Source organism: Cetorhinus maximus, chromosome 3 (assembly GCF_964194155.1).
Source record: "Cetorhinus maximus chromosome 3, sCetMax3.hap1.1, whole genome shotgun sequence".
NCBI classification, from domain to species: Eukaryota; Metazoa; Chordata; class Chondrichthyes; order Lamniformes; family Cetorhinidae; genus Cetorhinus; species Cetorhinus maximus.
Genome location: NC_135881.1, coordinates 152,738,236 through 152,759,310, shown reverse-complemented (window position 1 = coordinate 152,759,310; position 21,075 = coordinate 152,738,236).

The following is a 21,075-nucleotide window of genomic DNA, read 5'->3' as shown; positions in this document are numbered from 1 at the left end:
GGAACCAGGCTGGGATGCTCTAAGTCCATCTGTAAAGAAATTTGATCTCCTGATACGAAAACCACAAGTGCCTAACTCTGTGACCTGCTGAACATTCATCTGAGGGAATCCTGCAAATATCCAGATATCTGATTTCAGCTATTTGAGCCCATCTAAACTACAGTTTAAGAGTAGAAAAAGACTCCTTTTTTATTGGGCCTGCAGCAACTGTACTTCTATGAACTAAAAAAGAAAATATGAGGATAAACTAGCCAGTAATATAATTAAGATTGCAAGAGTTTTTTTTAGATATATGAAGGGTAAGAGAGAAGCAAAAGTGGACATTGGGCCACTGGAAAATGATGCTGGAGAAGTAGTAGTGGGGAACAAAGAAATGGCGGAGGAACTGAATAGGTACTTTGCGTCAGTCTTCACAGTGGAAGACACGAGTGACATCCCCAAAGTTCAAGACAGTCGGGAGGCAGAGGTGAGTATGGTGGCCATTACCAAGGAGAAGGTGCTAGGAAAACTGAAAGGTCTGAAGGTGGATAAATCACCTGAACCAGATGGATTACACCCCAGAGTTCTGAAGGAGGTAGCTGAAGAGATAGTGGAGGCATTAGTGGTGATCTTTCAGGAATCACTGGAGTCAGGGAGGGTCCCAGACGACTGGAAAATCGCTAATGTAGCCCCCCTGTTTAAGAAGGGAGTGAGGCAAAAGACGGGAAATTACAGGCCGATTAGCCTGACCTCGGTCGTTGGTAAGATTTTAGAGTCCATTATTAAGGATGAGATTTCAGAATACTTGGAAGTGCATGTAAAATCGGGCAAAGTCAGCATGGTTTCATCAAGGGGAGGTCATGCCTGACAAATCTGTTAGAATTCTTTGAGGAGGTAATGAGTAAGTTAGACAAAGGAGAGCCAATGGATGTTATCTTCTTGGACTTCCAGAAGGCCTTTGACAAGGTGCCGCACAGGAGGCTGCTCAGTAAGCTAAGAGCCGATGGTGTTAGAGGGAAGCTACTAGCATGGATAGAAGATTGGCTGTCTGGCAGGAGGCAGAGAGTGGGGATAAGGGGATCCTTCTCAGGATGGCGGCCGGTGACTAGTGGAGTTCCGCAGGGGTCAGTGTTGGGACCACAACTTTTCACTTTATACATTAATGATCTAGATGAAGGAACTGAGGGCATCCTGGAGATGATACAAAGATAGGTGGAGGGACAGGTAGTATTGAGGATGCGGGGAGGCTGCAGAAGGATTTGGACAGGTTAGGAGAATGGGCAAAGAAGTGGCAGATGGAATACAACGTGGGGAATTGTGAGGTCATGCACTTTCGTAGGAAGAATAGAGGCATAGACTATTTTCTAAATGGGGAGAGAATTCAGAAATCTGGAGTGCAAAGGGACTTGGGAGTCCTAGTCCAGGATTCTCTTAAGGTTGACTTGCAGGTTGAGTCGGTAGTTAGGAAGGCAAATGCAATGTTGGCATTTATTTTGAGAGGGCTAGAATATAAAAGCAGGGATGTGCTGCTGAGACTTTATAAGGCTCTGGTCAGACCACATTTAGAATATTGTGAGCAATTTTGGGCCCCGTATCTCAGGAAGGATGTGCTGGCCCTGGAGAGGGTCCAGAGGAGGTTCACGAGAATGATCCCAGGAATGAAAGGCTTAACATATGAGGAACGTTTGAGGACTCTGGGTCTATACTCGATGGAGTTTAGAAGGATGAGGGGGGATCTGATTGAAACTTACAGAATACTGAGAGGCCTGGATAGAGTGGACGTGGGGAAGATGTTTCCATTAGTAGGAAAGACTAGGACCCGAGGGCACAGCCTCAGAGTAAAGGGAAGACCTTTTAGAACAGAGATGAGGAGAAACTTCTTTAGCCAGAAAGTGGTGAATCTATGGAATTCATTGCCACAGAAGGCTGTGGAGGCCAGGTCATTGAGTGTATTTAAGACCGAGATAGATAGGTTCTTGATTGGTAAGGGGATCAAAGGTTCAGGGAGAAGGCGGGAGAACGGGGTTGAGAAACTTATCAGCCATGATTGAATGACGGAGCAGACTCGATGGGCCGAATGGCCTAATTTCTGCTCCTAGGTCTTATGGTCTAACCCAACACATGAACTATGAACTTTCTTTTGGTTTGCAACTTGTAAAAGTAAACAATTTTATTTAACTGTACCGTGAGAGTGTTTGGCATAGCATTTAAATGCTCAGGTTGAATATGTGAATAAATAATCCTCATTATTTGAACCCACGAAAGGTTGCTGCTGTTATTTCTAAAGTGATCTCTCACACTCTGGGTGCTAAGAACCATACATATCTTCCACTCCAAAACCACACTGATTATGGACAGTAAGGGAACGGGTACAAGGATTTCAGATTCTCTCCTTCCCTATCCATAATAAAGGAGTCCCCCATTTAAGATGGAGACGAGGAGGAATTTCTTCTCTCGGAGGGATGTTAATCTTTGGATTCCTCAACCACAGAGAACAGTGGAAGCTGAGTCATATTCAATATATTCAAGGCTGAGTGAGACAAAATTTCGATCTACAAGGCAGTCAAGGATTATGAGGGGCAGGCAGGAAAGTGGAGTTAAGGCCACTGTCAGATCTTATTGAATGAGGAGCAGGCTCAAGGGGCCAAATGGCCTACTCCTATTTTGTATGATCTTGTATAGGTAAGAGAAAAACTAAAGTTGAGAATTCAGGGCTTCAGTAGGTGGGAATGAGAAGAAGTTTGGCCTGCTGGGCCAAATGGGAAGGAAAGATATAGGGAGAGGCAACTGATTGTAATGGAAATAGTAGAGTATAATTGTTTAATTGCAGAGCACAACACAATTTGAGTAAAGCACCTTTTGAAAAATGTGTATTAAAAAAATTTACAGAAAAGAGCAGCATCATTTGCATCTTAAATGACATGGAATTGGTTCAAACCTAACAGTGAATATAGCAAGGAATTATGAAAATGTTTGCATTCATTATTTGTGGTGAGATGAACCAAAATCAAAAAAGTTATAAAAGCCTAATAATTTTTCAAAGTTCAAGTGGCTATCTCCTGTTTGAACTGTTCCTTTTTCTTTGAGCTCTTTTAATGTGGATTATTTTCACTGAAAAACTCTAACCATTTTGAAAATATATATTTCCTGGAGTCATGTTTTAAAATTCAGATTTAAGATTGTGTCAGTGAAAGGGTTACAAATCCCACGTTCATCAAACATTGCCCTTTTAAAGGTAATCTTTCAGTTTGCAGATAGCAGGTTTGCACTTTGCCCAACAGGCATGTACCACTGTACCTAATTATTTGAACACAAAAACATATAGCCACAGAGTAGTGAAATTATGCATCCAGTGAATAGCTACATGCTTCTGATTAAATTCTATTTCTTATGTGTTCTGCAATCATGTTACTGATATGTCCTTTGTAATTGCACATGTCAAAATGAATGCCTCTTGTAACGTGTGCTAAGCTGCAATTTTAATTTAGAGTGAGAAACATTTGTCAAACTGCCCCTCTGGCACATTGCATTGGGTCATGACATTTGCATCCATTGAGGACTCGAGGTTAATAAGTGAAAAATCTCCAAACAGTAGCTTGTTTTCAGAGTGGAATGGTAAAATTAAAAGAAAAAATGCAATTTAAAAACATGAAGTAAACAATTACCTAACACTTGTATCAAGTGTATATACAATTTCCAGGATCCTGTCCAATTACATTATAACCTAAGGCAATGAATTTTAAGACCTAATCCTATGTTGATGATTAAAATTGAAATGTCCTAAAAAATCAATTCTTGTGACATTTTTAACAGAAATAATAGGTTCTCTTGTTCACCAATCCTACAGTATGATTGTTGTTTGAAATTACATCAACAGTATATTGCACTTAGGAATTTTCAGTGTTGACTTTCCTGAGCTAAAGTATGCATTTCTTCTAAGAATTAGAGCAGCAGTGTGTTTAGAAAACCACGCAACCAATTATAAATGATGCCTTTGATGAGTAATTCAAATATCAGTAAAGAATAACTAGTTTCTTATTCCTCAAATATTCAGCATGATTGATGCACCACGTACTAATTTAAGGGTAGCTGAACAGGCTAACAAGTAAACTTGTTTCAGTCTTACTTTGATGTTCTTAACTTACAAGTAATAGTTAACTAGCAATAAAGGTGAAACATACATTGTTAATAGATGACTGCCACTAAGGTCCAAGGCAATAATGTACATAAGTGCATTTGAACTTTCTGGTTTCTGCTGATTCTCTAGTCTCCCTTTCCTCTCCAAAGTACTTGAATGTGTCATAGCTTCCCAGCTCAATGCCCATCTCTCCTGTATCTCCCTGGTCAAATCCCCTCCTGTCAGCTACTGGTCATTGCACAGCATTGAGACAGTCCTTGTCAAAGCCACAGGTAGCCTTCTCTGTACTCTGTATGGTTGATCATGCCATCCTCCTTTGATACTTTCCCTCAACTAATATCTTTCTCCCACTGTCTAGCTCCATTAGACAACCCTTGAATGGTTCCACTTGTACCTATCTGAATTGAGCTGGTGCATTTTCAGCAATGAATTCCTTACCTTGATCTGAACCTCCACCTTCAGGTCCCTCAAAGATCCATCCTTTTATGGCATTCTCATCTTTAACTACACATTTCCCCTGGGAATATCAACTGCAATCAGGTGATGAGAGATGTCCTGGAGTTTCATAAGCATCAGCTTCTACAAAAATCTTGTTGTGTCAGAAGAGTAAGAAGTTGGGACACAGACTTGTCCATAAGAGGGTGAATAAAATCCAAAACCCACAAATTTTTAAATAATACATTGTGAAGCTACCTAAAATGGAAAACAAGTAACACATCACTCATTGTATTTAAGGTGGAGAGTGGGTTACAGTAGTGGCTAAAGACTTCTGAAGGCTGTGGGCAACTCTGAAAAATATGTTATATAAAACTATGATTCACTGGCTGGCTGCACGCAGAAGAATAAAATCATGCCATATAGAAGCAAAATACTGCATATGCTGAAAATCTGAAAGAAAAACAAAATGCTGGAAATACTCAGCTGGTCTGGCAGCACCCGTGGAGAGAGAAACAGTTAAGAGATCAAGATTTTCTGTTTTAAATCATGCCTTAGGTGCATAAAACCATCCAAATCTGATCAGGTTAAGTAGTTAAGTAGGCTGGCTTTACTACTTGATGCAACTTGCACATCTCTAGATGTTGCTGGTTAAAATACAAGCCAAACATTTAAATGAGATTCTCTCCTCTGCCTCCTTATTGCAGGGCCTATAGCTGCACATTAACTATTGTGCTCCATGCAGTTTCTGATGGGTGTGTTTCACATTGCTCCGTGGAGGAAAGAAAAAAATGTTATATTCTCTAATCTTGCTTGAGATTTGTTAATTTTAAGCCTGTGACTGAGTGACCAGTGGCCGATCCTCAGCTTTCCTTTAAAATCTTGGGATTACATGAGTGAACATTTCATCTGAAGCCCAAGTGTGAATGACAGGGTAACCGTATAACAGGTATATATACCCAGACAATTAAAAACTTTACCAGATTACGCTGCAGCAATATATCGACTATAGTCTGTTCATCACAAAATACTTCCACTAAGCACTATTACTCAAATTGTAAATGATTGCAATTGTTGAGAAATAAGTATTGTCTGTAAAGGGTTATGCTGTATTATGATCCACTGTATGGGCACTCATTACTTCAAAGTTTGTCTAAAGACAAATTTTTGCTTAGGCGCAGGTTATAGTTCATTCAATTTGTTTTAATTGAATGACTGCATAAACGTTTTGCTAAATGATGGGATGGTTTCATTTTGTAACCAAAAGACACATGACATGCTTTATGAAAGTTATCCTATAAAATTTGAACAATGTCTGCCAATTTATTTGCAGAACATATATTTGGATATGATTGGATGTGAAATTGGGTTTGGTAGTCTCAACTTGGGCATTGTGGGTGCCGTTCTGTGACCAATATGATGTCTAACCTGTGTGTGCAAACCTCTGCCATGAATTGCGCCTGATGCCATCTTGGTGAGTGCGTTTGCAGTATTGCAGGTAAAGCCTGCCTTAAGTACACAGAGCAGGCAGGTCATGATTTCAATCAGGGGAAAGCTGATTTGACACCAGCGCTGCCATTTTGGAGCCCAGTGCTCTGGCCGGCACCCCTTCTTAACCTTGCATAGTTGAACATTCATTAAATAGTGGAAAGGAGCATTCCCCCAGCACTATTTAAAGATATCAATTACCTACAGATTAGCTGCTTGTTGCTTCTTCTGTATGTTGCTAAACTTCTATTTGGTTCTTTCGTAGTTCTTTCAAGTGGCAAGCGTCTGAAAGGAGTGGTCTGGCAGGACTTTCCATCGATTTCAAGGCTTGTGTACAAGCCAGTAGCTCCCAGATGTGAGTGCACTAGTAGGAATTCCCCTTGGAATACTGCATAACTAGGAGAAAGAACAGGGACCAAAAAATCAGAAGCAGAGAAATAAAGAGGTGGAGAAGGGCTGTCAGCAGGGGGCCATAGCCCGTCCAGGGTGGTCAGGGAGCAATTCTCCAAGCTTAGCCTCAGCGAGGAGCAATGGTTGAGACATCTGCACTTCAATATGGAAATCCTCAATTAAATCTGCTTGGCTTGTTTTGTTACATTAAAGCTGCTATAGAAATATAAGTTGTTGTTGCAGCAGACAAAGTTTGCAACCTCTGTTACTTTAACTACTGAGAGCCTTTCGTGGTCACAGACTCATTGGGCAGAATTTTCCATTCGGCGTGTGAGGGTGGGAAAGACATGCCAGAAGGTAAATGACGCGCAATGATGTCAGGCGTGCGTCCCAAAGTCACCGTGCGCCATCGCGATATTTCGGTGGGTGGGCGCTATGAGGACGGAGGCGTGCCCGCCATTAATTAACGGGCCAGTTAAGACGCTTGAGGCACTAATTGAATTTGATTTTGTGCAGCCCGTGCGATTTTCAGGGCATTGCACGGGTGCAAAGGGCAGGCGGGTAGGCCACATTTTCAAAAACCTCATCCACGGGCGGGATAAGAGGGGTGAGTGGGCTCGCGAATGCGAGTTGTTAGTATTTTACATTATATCTTACTGCTACTTGCTTGTGTGAACAGGACAACTTCATTTCACTTCAGAGCTGCTTTGACAGAAATATCAGGCTTCAGTTCAGGATTCCGGAGGAGCCATACCATTTGGGTCCTTCCAGGTATCAGATAGCCTTCCCTTACCCTGAGAATGGGGATTGTTGTCTCTGCTGGAGGCACCTCCTCTGAGGAGGAAGAGAGGGGCAGGAGGGAGAGGAGGCCGGGTGTCCCAATGCAGCTTCCAGGAGAGTGACCTGTGGGAGGAGAGGCGCAGACACAGGGCCAGCAGGAAGTCCAAGGTGGAAGGGGCCGCAGAAGACGCCACTATCCTGCTGCCAGGGTTTACAGGTGGCGATGCAGCCACCTCAATATGTCTGAGGTGCAATGCCAAAGAAGGCTCCATCTCTAAAGGGAGAGTGTGACCTCCATCTGTCAGATGATCGGCCCTAACATCAGCTCTGACTGTGTAGGTGGGCAGCACATGCCACTGGCTCTAAAGGTCACAGCTGCGCTCAACTTCTATGCTTCCGGCTCTTTCCAGGGGTGGGTGGGTGGGTGGGTGATCTTTGTGGAGTCTCCCAATCAGCTGTCCACAGTTGTGTCAAGCAGGTTACAGACGCTCTGTTCACTTTCATTCACTACCGCATAGACGAGGCCAACCAGACAGAGCGAGCCAGAGGCTTCGCGGCCATTGCTGGCTTCCCCCGTGTATAGGGTGCTATAGGCTGCACACATGTGGCCATCAAGGCGCCAGCAGGTGAGCTTGGTGCCTTTGTCAACAGGAAGGGCTTCCACTCCATGAACGTGAAAATAGTGTGTGACCACAGGATGCTGATTCTACAAGTCTGTGCAAGGTACCCAGGCAGCTCCCACGACACCTACACCCTCAGACACTCCCAGGTGCCGAGGCTCTTCAGTGCTCCAGCCCAGCTGGATGGGTGGCTGCTGGGTCACAAGGGCTATCCCCTCAAAAGGTGGCTCATAACGATGAGTCTAGTAGTGAGTCCAAGGACGAGCACGCTCAGGAGAATGTTGAGGGGATAGACGCTGACCTGGGCAACCTCGAAGGAGGCAGGGACACCTGGGAGCCTACCAAATAAGAACTACTACCACATGCCAGTGTTCAGGCTCCATACTCAATACCTGACAGGAACATTTGCTTGGTGAACAACATGCACTATGTGCCATTTCAATAAAGTTCAATGACAAACAAATCACTCATAACATCATGGGTTACCCCTCACCTGCAGAACCAATGAAGCACCCAGAGGCTTGCTGAAAACAAACACATTTACTGGTGTGGTGCCTGGCATACATAAATCAAATTAAAAGTAAAGGTGTTCTCCAACACACCTACTTATAAAAAAACTTAAAAGTGGGAAAAAAAACCCACCTGTGATAAGCCTGTGTTGTGCCTCAGGTGATTTACGTTTACGTTTACAGGTGCTACGTCTTGGTGCTCCCCCCTCACTGGCACCGGCATTGGAGACAGCCTGCTCACTGTGCTGTCCTGTTGGCCTTGATGACCTTGGTGGTCATCCTCTGGCCTGTGGAGCCTGTCCTGGCCCTGCCTGGGAGGGAGCGTGCAGTGGCACGGCTGGCATCTCCCCAGTCGCTGCAGCCTCATTGGACGCCACGATCACTGGCAGAGGGGCGGAGGAGCTGCTGCCATCATCTGGAGCGCCCTGAGAGGAGCTCAGATGACAAGCAGCTTGTGTGCCAATGTGAGGTCAGTTTGGACCTGCTCACCATTGATAGATGGGCACCAGCTGGGATACTGCCACACTGACAGTGACCACCTGAGGTCATGGCCAGTGTGAGGGCTTGCAGGTCAATATAGAGACAACAGTGGAATGGTTGCTGTGACAAACATTCTGACCTCAGTGCACTGCACTCTTACCACCCTGTGGCACCCCACTCTCACCACGGCCGGTTGACCTGGGCGCATGGCGCCTCTCCAGCTCCAGTGCTCCTGCTTGTATCTGGACAGGATTAAAAGGTGGGGCTGCCCTCTGCCAGTCCGCAGCCTCTCTGCATTATTGTGTGCTGTCTTCTCCTGAAAGGAGAGAGGAGCATTGATTAGTCCTCCCTGTACCTGCATTGCCATTGCAGCCTGGCCACCCCCACCTGAGGAACACCTTACAGGGCTCAGCCGATTTGTGACTTTGGAGCCGCAAGACACTCAGTCCAAGCAGCCAGGGCTCACCCCCTTGCCCAGATGCTTCCTCATTGACATTTGCCACTCACACTCTAAGAACTCTGAGGTCGGGGGGGGGTGACACCGCTCCTAACTGCTGTGCTAAGTGACCCATGCCAACACAGTACTCACCCTTCCCGAGCGCAGGAAGCCATTGAAGCGCTTGCGGCACTGCACCCATCTGTGCCTCACCACATCATGGGAGCTCACCCTGGATGCCACCTCCTCCCAGGCATTTTTGGTGAGGTGGGAGAGCCTCCTCCTCCCGTCCCTTGGGACAAGGATATCCTGGCGTGCTGCCACCTCCTCTAGGAGGGCAGTGAGATGCTCGTCAGAAAACCTCAGGGCTGACTGCCCCGCTGATCTGCCCTCCTGCCTGCCCTGTTCTGCAATGATGTTCTGCATTGCCACAGTAAAGCAAAGTCAAGGCAGGCTTCGCGTGGCTGCCTGCACCGCTTTTGAATAGGCCGCTGGGTCACCACTGGACCCGGCGGATGTTGAGCTCCTGCCCCCGCCCACCCCTTCATGCTGATGCCAGAGACACACATTACGCTGGGTGGGCCTTAATTGGCCCGCTTGAGTAAATCGATGGTGCGGACCTGATCGTGGGTGGCGGTCGGGTTCCCGAACGCCCCCACCCACTCCTGTTGAGCCCGCCTGATGCAGTAAAAATTCAGGCCATAGAAGCGTGGGCCAGGATTTTACCCTCATCTCGGCAGGCTCTGCAGGGTCAAGCGGGGATCGGTCAGGAAGCTGACCGCCGTCTGCGATCGGGGCTCAACTGCGATTTTACGCTGGTGGGCCAATTAAGGCTCCATCACATGAGCAGGGACATTATATTAATGAAATGTTAAAATTTTTATTTTATTTTTAATAGCTGTTGGAAATCTCATCCCGCCCATGGATGAGGTTTCCTTAAAAAGTGCAAAGGCCACTTGGCCTTTTCGCTAGCTCGCCAACCGTAAAGTTGGACGGGCAGCGAAAAATTTAATTCAATTGGGAGTTTAATGGCCTTAATATGCCTGCTAATTGTCAGCGGGTGTACTGCTGATTCCTGCGCGCGCCCACCCACCGAAGTATCGCCCGACGTCATTGTGTGTCATTTCATGCTTGTTCGGGTTGGGCCGAAAAATTTTGGCCATGGAAAATTATGGAACAAAAGGAGGCCATTTGGCCCAAGATTTCTGTGTCAGCTGACAAAAGAGCTATCCAGTCTAATCCCACTTTCCTGCTCATGGTCCATAGCCTTGCACATTACGAAACTTTAAGTGCATATCCAACTGCTTTTTAAATGTGCTGAGAGTTTCTGCTTCTACCACCTTTTCAAACTGAGAGTTCGGGACCCCTAACCCTGGGTAACAAAATCATTCCACTAATTACTTTAAATCTATGCCCCTTGATTGACCCCTCGGAAAGTGGGAGTAGGTCCTTCCCATACATTTTGCCTAGGCCCCTCATAATTTTATACACCTCAATTAAACTCAACTCACCCCCTCCACCACCAACGCACAATAACAGCAGTGTGTACCATCTACAAGATGCACAGCAGGAATTCTTCTTCGATAGCACGTTCCAAACCCATGACCACTACCATCTGGAAGGACAAGGGCAGCAGGTAGATGGGAACACCCCAATCTAGAAGTTCCCCTCCAAGTCACTCACCATCCTGACTTGGAAATATATCACCATCCCTCCATTGTCACTGGGTCAAAATCCTGGAACTCCCTTCCTAACAGCACTGTGGGTGTACCTACACTACATGGATTGCAGTGGCTCAAGAAGGCAGCTCACCACCACCTTCTCAAGGGCAACTAGGGATGGGCAATAAATGCTGGCTCAGCCAGTGAAGCCTACATCCCGTGAATGAATTTAAAAAAAACAAACCTCAATTAAAAATACAATTAAATATCCCCTCAGCCTCTTCTGTTCCATGTAAACAATCCCAGACTATCCAATCTTGTCTCATAGTTTAATTTTTCCAGTACAGCAACATCTTCATAAACCTCCTCTATACCCTCTCCAGTGTTGTTTTCCTTTGTTCTTGGGATGTGAGTGTTGCTGACTAGGCCAGCATTTATTGCCCATCCCTAATTAGCCTTGAGAAGGTAGCGGTGAGCCATCTACTTGATCTGTTGCAGTCCATGTGGTGTAGGTACACCCACAATGCTTTTAAGGAAGGAGTTCCAGGATTTTGACCCAGCAATAGTGAAGGAATGGCCTTACAGTTCCAAGTTAGGGTGTTGTGTGACTTGGCTGGGAACTTGAAGGTTGTGGTGTTCCCATGCCCTTGTCTTTCTAGATGGGAGACATTGCAGATTTAGCAGGAATAAAAACAGAAAATGCTGGAAAAACTTAGCAGGTCTGGCAGCATCTGTGAAGAGAGAAACAGAGTTACCGTTTCGAGTTTATATGACTCTCCTTTAGAGCTAAAGAGTAGAAATGCGATGTATTTTATATTGTTTAAGAGGGGGTGGAGCAGGTGGAGCAAAATAGAAGGTCAGAGATAGGTTGGAGGTCAAGAGAAATTTGACAAAGATGTCATGGACACAAGACAAAGGGAGTGTTAATGGTAGCATTAAAGACTAAAGAAGGTGCTGATAGTGGTATAAAGGTAAGAAAGCAGAATGTGTTAATAGAACAAGGGTCAGCACTTTGTGAAAGCAAAACATAAAAACAAGTGACAAATGGCCCTGTGGGAGGAGTCGTTGGGGAAAAATTAAATAAAATAAAATAACAAAAAATTGGATAACAAAAGGGGTAAAAATGGAGGAGAGAGTTCATGGTCTGAAGTTATTGAACACAATGTTAAGTCCAGAAGGCTGTAAAGTGCCTAGTCGGAAGATGAGGTGTTGTTCCTACAGTTTGCGTTGGGCTTCACTGGAACAATGCAGAGGCCAAGGACAGACATGTGGGCATGAGAGCAGGACGTTGAGTTGAAATGGCAAGCGACAGGGAGGTCTGGGTCATGCTTGCGGACTGAGTGAAGGTGTTTTGCAAAGTGGTCACCCAGTCTGCATTTAATCTCTCCAGTGTAGAGGAGCCCACATTGGGAGCAGCAAATACAGTAGGCCAAATTTAAGGAGGTGAAAGTGAAGCACTGCTTCGCCTGAAAGGAGTGTTTGGGGCCTTGGATGGTGAGGAGGGAGGAGGTAAAGGGGCAGGTGTTTCACCCTCTGCCATCGCATAGGAAGGTGCTGTGGGAAGGGCATGAGGAGTTGGGGGTGATGGAGGAGTGGACCAGGGTGTATTGGAGGGAATGGTACCTATGGAATACTGACAGAGGTGTGGGGGTGCATGAAGGGAAGATGTGTTTGGTGGTGGCATCATGCTGGAGTTGGTGGAAATGGCAGAGGGTGATCCTTTGAATGTGGAGACTAGTGGAGTGAAAGGTGAGGGCAAGGGGGGCCCTATCATGCTTCTGGGAGGGAGGGAGAGGGGTGAGGGAAGAGATATGGGAGTAGGGTCAGACACAGTTGAGGGCCCTGTCAACCACAGTGGGAATGTACCCTCAATTAAGGAAAAAGGAAGACATGTCAGAAGCACCATTTTGGAAGGTAGCATCAGAACAGATGTGATGGAGGCGGAGGAACTGAGAGAATGGGATGGAGCCCTTATAGGAAGCAAGGTGTGAGGAGCTGTAGTCGAGGTAGCCGTGGGAGTCAGTAGGTTTATAATGAATATTGACAGTCTATCACCAGAAATGGAGACAGAGGTCAAGAAAGAGAAGGGAAGTGTCAGAGATGGAACATGTGAAGGTGAGTGAGGTGTGGAAATTGGAAGCAAAATCAATAAAATTTTGCAGGTCCACAGGAGAGCATGAAGCAACACTGAAACAGTCATCGATGTACCAAAAAAAGAATTGTGGGAGAGGGCGTGAGTAGGACTGGAACAAGATATGTTCCACATACTCCATAAAGAGACAGGCATAATTGGGTGCCCATAGCCACAGCTTTAATTGGGAGGAAGTGAGACGAGTTAAAGGAGGAATTATTCAATGAGGGAACATGTTCAGCCAGACGGAGGAGGGTGGTAATGAATCGGGATTATTTGGGCCTCTTCAAGGCAGAAGCGGAGAGCCCTCAGACCATCCCGGTGAGGGATGGAAGTGTAGAGGGATTGGATGTCCATAGTGAAGAGGAGGCGGTTAGGACCAGGAAACTGGAAATAGTTAATATGATATAGGGCATCAAAGGAATCGAGAATGTAGATGGGAAGAGACTGGGCAAGGGGACAGAGAATGGAGTCAAGATAGGAAGAAATGAGTTTGTGGGACAGGAACAGGCTGACACAAAGGGTCTACCAGGACAGTCCCATTTGTGGATTTTGGGAAGGAGGTAGAAGCGGGCTGTGTGGGGTTGGGCGACTATGAAGTCGGAAGCTTTGGAGGGAAGATTTCCAGAGGAGATGAGGTCAGTTAGAGTCCTGGAAACAATGGCTTGATGTTTGGTGGTGGGGTCATCGTTCAGGGGAGATCGGAATAAGTGTCTGAGAATTGGTGCATAGCCTCTGCAAGGTAGAGGTTAGTACGCCAGACAACAACAGCACTAGCTTTGTTCGCAGGTTTGATAACAAAGTCAGGGTTGGACCTGGGAGAACGGAATGCAGCAAGTTCAGGAGACAGGTTGGAGTGGGTGAGGAGCAGAGAAATGAAGACAACCGATGTCACACCGACAGTTCTCAACGAAAAGATCAAGAGCAGGTAAGAGGCCAGAGGGAGGGTTCCAGGTAAGGTTTGGAAGGTTCTTTTGAAAGAGCTCTGGTGAGTTGCTGCATCTTGCAGACCATACACATTGGTGTCACTGTGATTCAGGGGGTAAATGTTTAAGGAGGTAGATGGGGCGCTAATCAAACAGGCTGTTTTGATTTGGATGGTGTCAAGTTTCCTGAGTGTTGTTGGAACTGCATCCATCCAGCCAAATGGACAGGATGGTGGACAGGTTTTGGGGAAACAGGAGATGAGTTACTCGGCATAGAATTCCCTGTCTTTGACCTGCATTTGTAGCCACAGAATCTATGTGGCTGGTCCAGTTCAGTTTCTGGTCAATAATACCACCCAAAATGTTGAAGGTGGGGGATTCAGTCATGCTGATGTCATTGAATGTCAAGGGGAGATAACTAGATTGTCTCTTGTTGGAGATGGTCATTGCCTGGCATTTATGTAGTGCAAATGTTACTTGCCACTTATCAGCCTAAGCCTGGATATTGTCCAGGTCTTGCTGAAAATTCACTTGGACTGCTTCAGTAACTGAGGAGTCACAAATGGTACTGAACATCGTCCAATCATCAGCAAACATCCCCACTTCTGACATTATGATGGAAGGAAGGTCATTGACGAAGCAGCTGAAGATAGTTGGACCTAGAGAACTCCTGCAGAGATGTCCTGAGGCTGAGTTGATTGACCTGCAACAACCACAACTATCTTCCTTTGTGCTAGGTAAGACTCCAACTAGTGGAGTGTTTTCCCCGATTCCCATTGACTTAAATTTTGCTAGAGCTCCTTGATGCCACACACAGTCAATGTTGCCTAGATATCAAGGGCAGTCACTCCCATTCCATGTGCGATCATTTCCTGTAATGTGGTGATCATAACTCTACACAGCACTTGAGTGGTGGTCTAACTACAGTGAAGGTGGAGTGGGGGCCTTAAGCGGGTAATAATTGGCCATTTCAGGTCCTCAAGGTGTAAGGGCAGATAGGCTAGTGGGCACCTTACCCCGCCCCCGCCACCCCCAGGTATTATGGGGACCGGGTTGGGGGTGGGCAGGAAGACGGTGGGCTATTTTACATGCCCCTCTGCTGAAAACATCCCCAGCATGGGGCCATAAAATCCAACCCCTGATTTTACTTTATTGTCTTTGAGAGCCCTGCAGTTGAAAAGACTTCCACATTGAATATTCTAATGCTGAGGTAGAAAGTTTGATTTTTTCCTGGTGTAAAGTTCAGCTTGGCATTGAGCTTGAAGACAACTTTGTAACTGCAGATGGCTCTGAAGGTGCCCTAGTAAAGAGATAGGGCCAGATGTTGCTGAAGCACAGTGACAGGTAGTACTTTGCCAGGCTTACAATCTGTTTTGCTCCTCAGCTTTGAACATGAGCTGCTTTCACTGAAATTGCCCTTCATGCCTTACTGTCAATACAACTACTGAGAGCCTTTCAAAAGTGAGCTGGTGTTGATAAGGCTTTAGTATTGGTTGCATGATCTGTATGTTATAAAAGAAGACATGTCTGGCCTCCGCAGAAACTAAACAGGAGACAGGAGAGATCTTTGTGTCAGATGCAAGTGCTGGATTGTGTTTTTGCATGCCTGTCTTTCAGCTTAAGCTCTTTTCAAAACGCTTGTACAGTGTAACTTTAAACTGTCTACAAAATTGATACAATATTCTATTGCACAGCTTTGCAAAAGACAGAAAGCATATTTGCTAAGGCGCAATTGGGTGGAGAGATAAGTCAAAATTGCAGGATTTCAAGACCTTACAGCTTAATACAGTCAACTCCTGTCATTCACAACCCCCTCTATTGTAATTTTGTTTCCCCGCGCGAACCTGTATGCCCACCTAATTGCGGTCCGCGGCCCCAAAACTTCACTCTTTTAGCCTTTAGAATGTTAAACTCTCACCTTTCGCATGTCATTCCCAGGTAGAAAGTGCGCACTTGAGCATGTGCCGTCTCTGCGCAAGCACAGGTTCACTGTTTGTGATTTCACCCTTCACAAGATTTTGTGGGAACGGCACCCCCGCGAATGATGGGAGTTGACTTGAGGCATACCTGTTTCCTGATGTAGTTAATAATTAGTGGCAAATCTGTTTAAAATACTTCTTATTCTGATGTAACTAAGCAACAGGGATGCATTGATCATGAACACTGCTGATGGGGTGGTTCCAGTTGAGACTGGATATTATAAAATTTTACAAAGTTTCATTTACTTATTTTACAGATATTTGAACAGCTTTATTTACATTTACTAGACAGTGCAAATATTTATTTTGCACAAATGTGACAGATAACATTTATCTGCCCCAAAATGGACAGTGACTTGACTTGAGTATAAATGAATTATGTTTTCACACCTAACTGTAGCAATAAACTTCAATCTGGGAATATTCTTTTTTAACAAGGCATTCATAAGGAATTTTCTTGAATAATTATAAGATAGTAAAATGGCTACAGCACAGAAGGAGGCCATTTGTAACATTTGCAAGTATAATGATTTTGAACGCCACTTGGAGGAAGCAGTGAGGATGGCAAGGGTGTAGAATATACTCTGGGTGGGGGACTTCAATGTCCATCACCAAGAGTGGCTCAGTAGCACCACTACTGACCAAGCTGGCCGAGTCCTAAAGGACATTGCTGCTTGACTGGGTCTGCGGCAAGTGATGAGGGAACCGACAAGAGGGAAAAACATGCTTGACCTCATCCTCATCAACCTGCCTGCTGCAGATGCACCTGTCCATGACAGTATCAATAGTAGTGACCACCGCACAGTCCTTGTGGAGACGAAGTCCTGTCTTCGCATTGAGGGTACCCTCCATTGTATTGTGTGGCACTATCACTGTGCTAAATTGGATAGACTTTGAACAGATCTAGCAACTAAAGACTGGGCACCCATAAGGCACTGGGGGCAATCAGCAGCAGAATTGTACTCGAACACAACCTGTAACCTCATGGCCCGGCATATTCCCCACTTTACCATTACCATCAAACCAGGGGATCAACTCTGGTTCAATGAAGAGTGCAGAAGGGGATGCAAGGAGCAGCACCAGGCATACCTAAAAATGAGGTGTCAACCTGGTGAAGCTATAACACAGGATTACTTGTGTGCCAAACAGCTTAAGCAGCAAGTGATAGACAGAGCTAAGCAATTCCACAACTAACGGATCAGATCTAAGCTCTGCAGTCCTGCCACACCCAGTCGTGAATGGTGATAGACAATTAAACAACTCACTGGAGTAGGAGGCTCCACAAATATCCCCATTCTCAATGATGGGGAACTCAGCACAGCAGTGCAAAAGTTAAGGCTGAAGCATTTGCTACAATCTTCAGCCAGAAGTGCCAAGTGGGTGATCCATCTTGGCCTCCTCCGGAGGTCCCCAGCATCACAGATGCCAGTCTTCAGCCAATTCGATTCACTCCACGTGATATCAAGAAACGGCTGAAGGCACTGGAGAGTGGAAAGGCTATGGGCTCTGACAATATTTCAGCAGTAATACTGAAGACTTGTGCTCCAGAACTTGTCGCGTCCCTAGCAAAGCTGTTCCAGTACAACTACAACACTGGCAACTATACCCGGCTATGTGGAAAATTGCCCAGGTATGTCCCGTACACAAAAAGCAACTCAAATCCAACCCGGTGAATTACCGCCCCATCATTCCACTCTCGATCATCAGTAAAGTAATGGAAGGGGTCATCAACAGTGCTATCAAGCAGCACTTACTTAGTAATAACCTGGTCACTGATGCCCAGTTTGGGTTCCACCAGGACCAGTCAGCTCCTGACCTCATTGCAGCCTTGGTTCAAATATGGACAAAAGAGCTGAACTCCCAAGGTGAGGTGAGAGTGACTGCCATTGACATCAAGGCCACATTTGACTGAGTGTGGTATCAAGGGGCCCTGGCAAAACTGGAGTCAATGGGAATCAGGGGGAAAATTCTCCACTAGTTGGAGTCATACCTAGCACGAAGGAAGATGGTTGTGGTTGTTGGAGGTCAATTAGCTCAGTTCCAGGGCCTCACAGCAGGAGTTCCTCAGGGTAGTGTCCTCAGCCCAACCATCTTCAGCTGCTTCATCAATGACCTTCCTTTCACCATAAGGTCAGAAGTGGGGATGTTCACTGATGATTGCACAATGTTCAGCACCATTCGCAACTCCTCAGATACTGAAGCAGTCCATGTCCAAATGCAGCAAGACCTGGACAACATCTAGGCTTGGGCTGACAAGTAGCAAGTAACTTTCGCGCCACACAAGTACCGGGCAATGACCATCTCCAACAAGAGAGAACCTAACCATCGCCCCTGACGTTCAATGGCATTACCATCACTGAATCCGCCACTATTAACATCCTCAGGGTTAACATTTATTGGAAACTGAACTGGACTAGTCAAATAAATACTGTGGCTACAAGAGCAGGTCCTGCGATGAGTAACTCACCTCCTGACTCCCCAAAGCCTGTCCACCAACTGCAAGGCACAAGTCAGGAGTGTGATGGAATACTCCCCACTTGCTTGGATGAGTGCAGCTCCCACAACACTCAAGAAGTTTGACACTGTCCAAGACAAAACAGTCTGCTTGATTGGCACCACATCCACAAACATTCACTCCCTCCACCACCAATGCAGAGTAGCAGCAGTGTGTATCATCTACAAGATGCACTGCGGGAATTCACCAAGACTCCTTAGACAGCACCTTCCAAACCCACAACCACTACCATCTAGAAGGACAAGGGCAGCAGATAGATAGAAACACCACCACCTGAAAGTTCCCCTCCAAGTCACTCACCATCCTGACTTGGAAATAAACCACTGTTCCTTCACTGTCTCTGAGTCAAAATCCTGGAACTCCCTCCCTAACGTGGATGTATCTATACCACATGAACTGCAGCGGTTCAAGAAGGCAACTCACTGCCACCTTCTCATTGGCAACTAAGGGTGGACAATAAATGCTGGCCCAGCCAGTGAAGCCCACATCGTGTGAATGAATATAAAAAAATGATGCAGTCACCATAAATGCGATGATTTACAGAAATGTTTTATTGGCTAAATTTATAGTTAAAATTTACTCATGTGTGAGGGACAGCCAATACTACACAAATAGTAAGCCACAATTGTGTTATAAGTGTTGATTTAGTATTGGGTGCTCTGAGCACAAGCTGGCACATGCAGGAAATGCTAGTCTGTAAGTTATGGCCCAAAGTACCTGATTCCCCGTAGTGATCAGAAAATCAAGCATGATGAAAAAGAATTCATGTGCTCGTTATAAATACCAGTGGTGCTAGGAGTCCCGCCGTCTACCACCCACCCCCTCCCCCGCTTAACCCCAGAATCAGCTCTGTCAGCTTTGTCAAGAGCAGTTTTTAAATTTCATATTTTCCTAAATAATTAGTTGCGTATAACTGAACCTTACAGACCAGGAAAATCCTACAATCAATCCTTGTTCCAAACTCAATTAGCTAATTTAACTATCAAGGTGATAACACAGCCACAAATGGCATCATCAGCCAAGAAAAACATGTGCAAAATTTTGCTCTTGGTCATTTTCCTTTGACCTTGGCTAAAGTGAAGGTGTGTGCTCCTATAAGCATATGCAAAGGACAGTATTAGTGTTATATTGCTATATTATCTGAAAAGAATTAGGAACTGTAGTGTTTAGTGGTTCAAACGTTCTGGTTTGATTATCTGAGTCTGTTTACTATTGTTGCGCACTGCGCTTGATTGGTTAAGCCTGGGTGTGGACTCAGGGAAAACTAAACAACTAGTAGAAAGGGTTGGAAGCCAGAGCTGAAGCATGGAGTAGACATTTTAAAAGTACTGCAAATAAAACCTGTTACACATAGAAACTAGTGTCATCTCTGCATTAATCTGAGATATAAAATATACAACAACATGGCAATGAGGATGATGGAGAATAGTTTAAATCTACTGCTTCCTGCACCTTTCCTTTCTTCACTGAGAGATTCATCCATGCCGTGGGATCAATAGATTTTGGGGTTCAAGACCTATTTGCTCACTACAGGAATGGACAGTCCGGATGTAGCAACAACCCACAAAAAGGCGATACTCATACATTGGCTTGGAGTAGAAGGCCAGCGACTATTTGAATAGCTTACAGAAGGCACGTCTGTGTTTGGAATGGCAATAAATGCACTTGAAAAATACTGCGGTCAAAGTATGATGATTGAACAATAAATATTCCAGCAGAGATGCCAGAGAAATGGGGAGCCCATAAAGCAATACATGGCAGTGTTGCAACAAATTGCTTCTACATGTAAATTTAGCATACTAACTAATGTACTAATTCTTGACTAATTAATTAAAAAGACTTCAATTCCATGAATTAGGAAATGTCTCCTCATGAAGGATGATAATTTACATTAGGAAAGGCCATGACCTTGGCAGTCCAAATTGGATCTTCCATGTTAGATTTGAAGAGGTTACACAGAAATGCACCTTTAGACTCAGGGTTGCAGACACTGCTTACCCAACCAGCTCAAGTACAAGTGTTATGGACAAAGAGACCTCAGCAGCCTCATCAATATGTGTCCCATCACTGTCAAATAACTTCAAAACTGTGCCTAAATTGTGGAAATGCTCAACGATTCACAATGCCATGTCCAGTGTGAGAGATAAAGTATAACTCATGCTTAAAGTGGAACCATTTCACAAAGGTGTGCAAGTCAAAGAAGAGGATTTCATTGGTTTGATACCATGGAGGAGACTTCTGGAGAGTGAGGCACAATATGTATATACCATTAAGAAGAGTGATGCACTGGGTCATTTTAAGGAATGCTCAGTAAAGATCGCAGGCATCTCAGTGTCACATCTCATCGATTTTGGCATGAGAGTATCTATTTTGAGTGCCAAATTCCACCATCGGTACTTTTTTGCAACTTTCTCTCACTCCTGCGACAGACACTCTTCAAGCTTACAAAGACTCAACTATTCTGGTTTTGGAAATTATCATAGTTCCAGTACACTGCAAAAACATCACCCTAGACAGCTTCATATGCTATATAGCTAAAGGCAGAAACCTTACGGGGGTAAGCCTTTTTGATAGACTTGGATTCCAACTTGAAAACCCACTGGAGCAC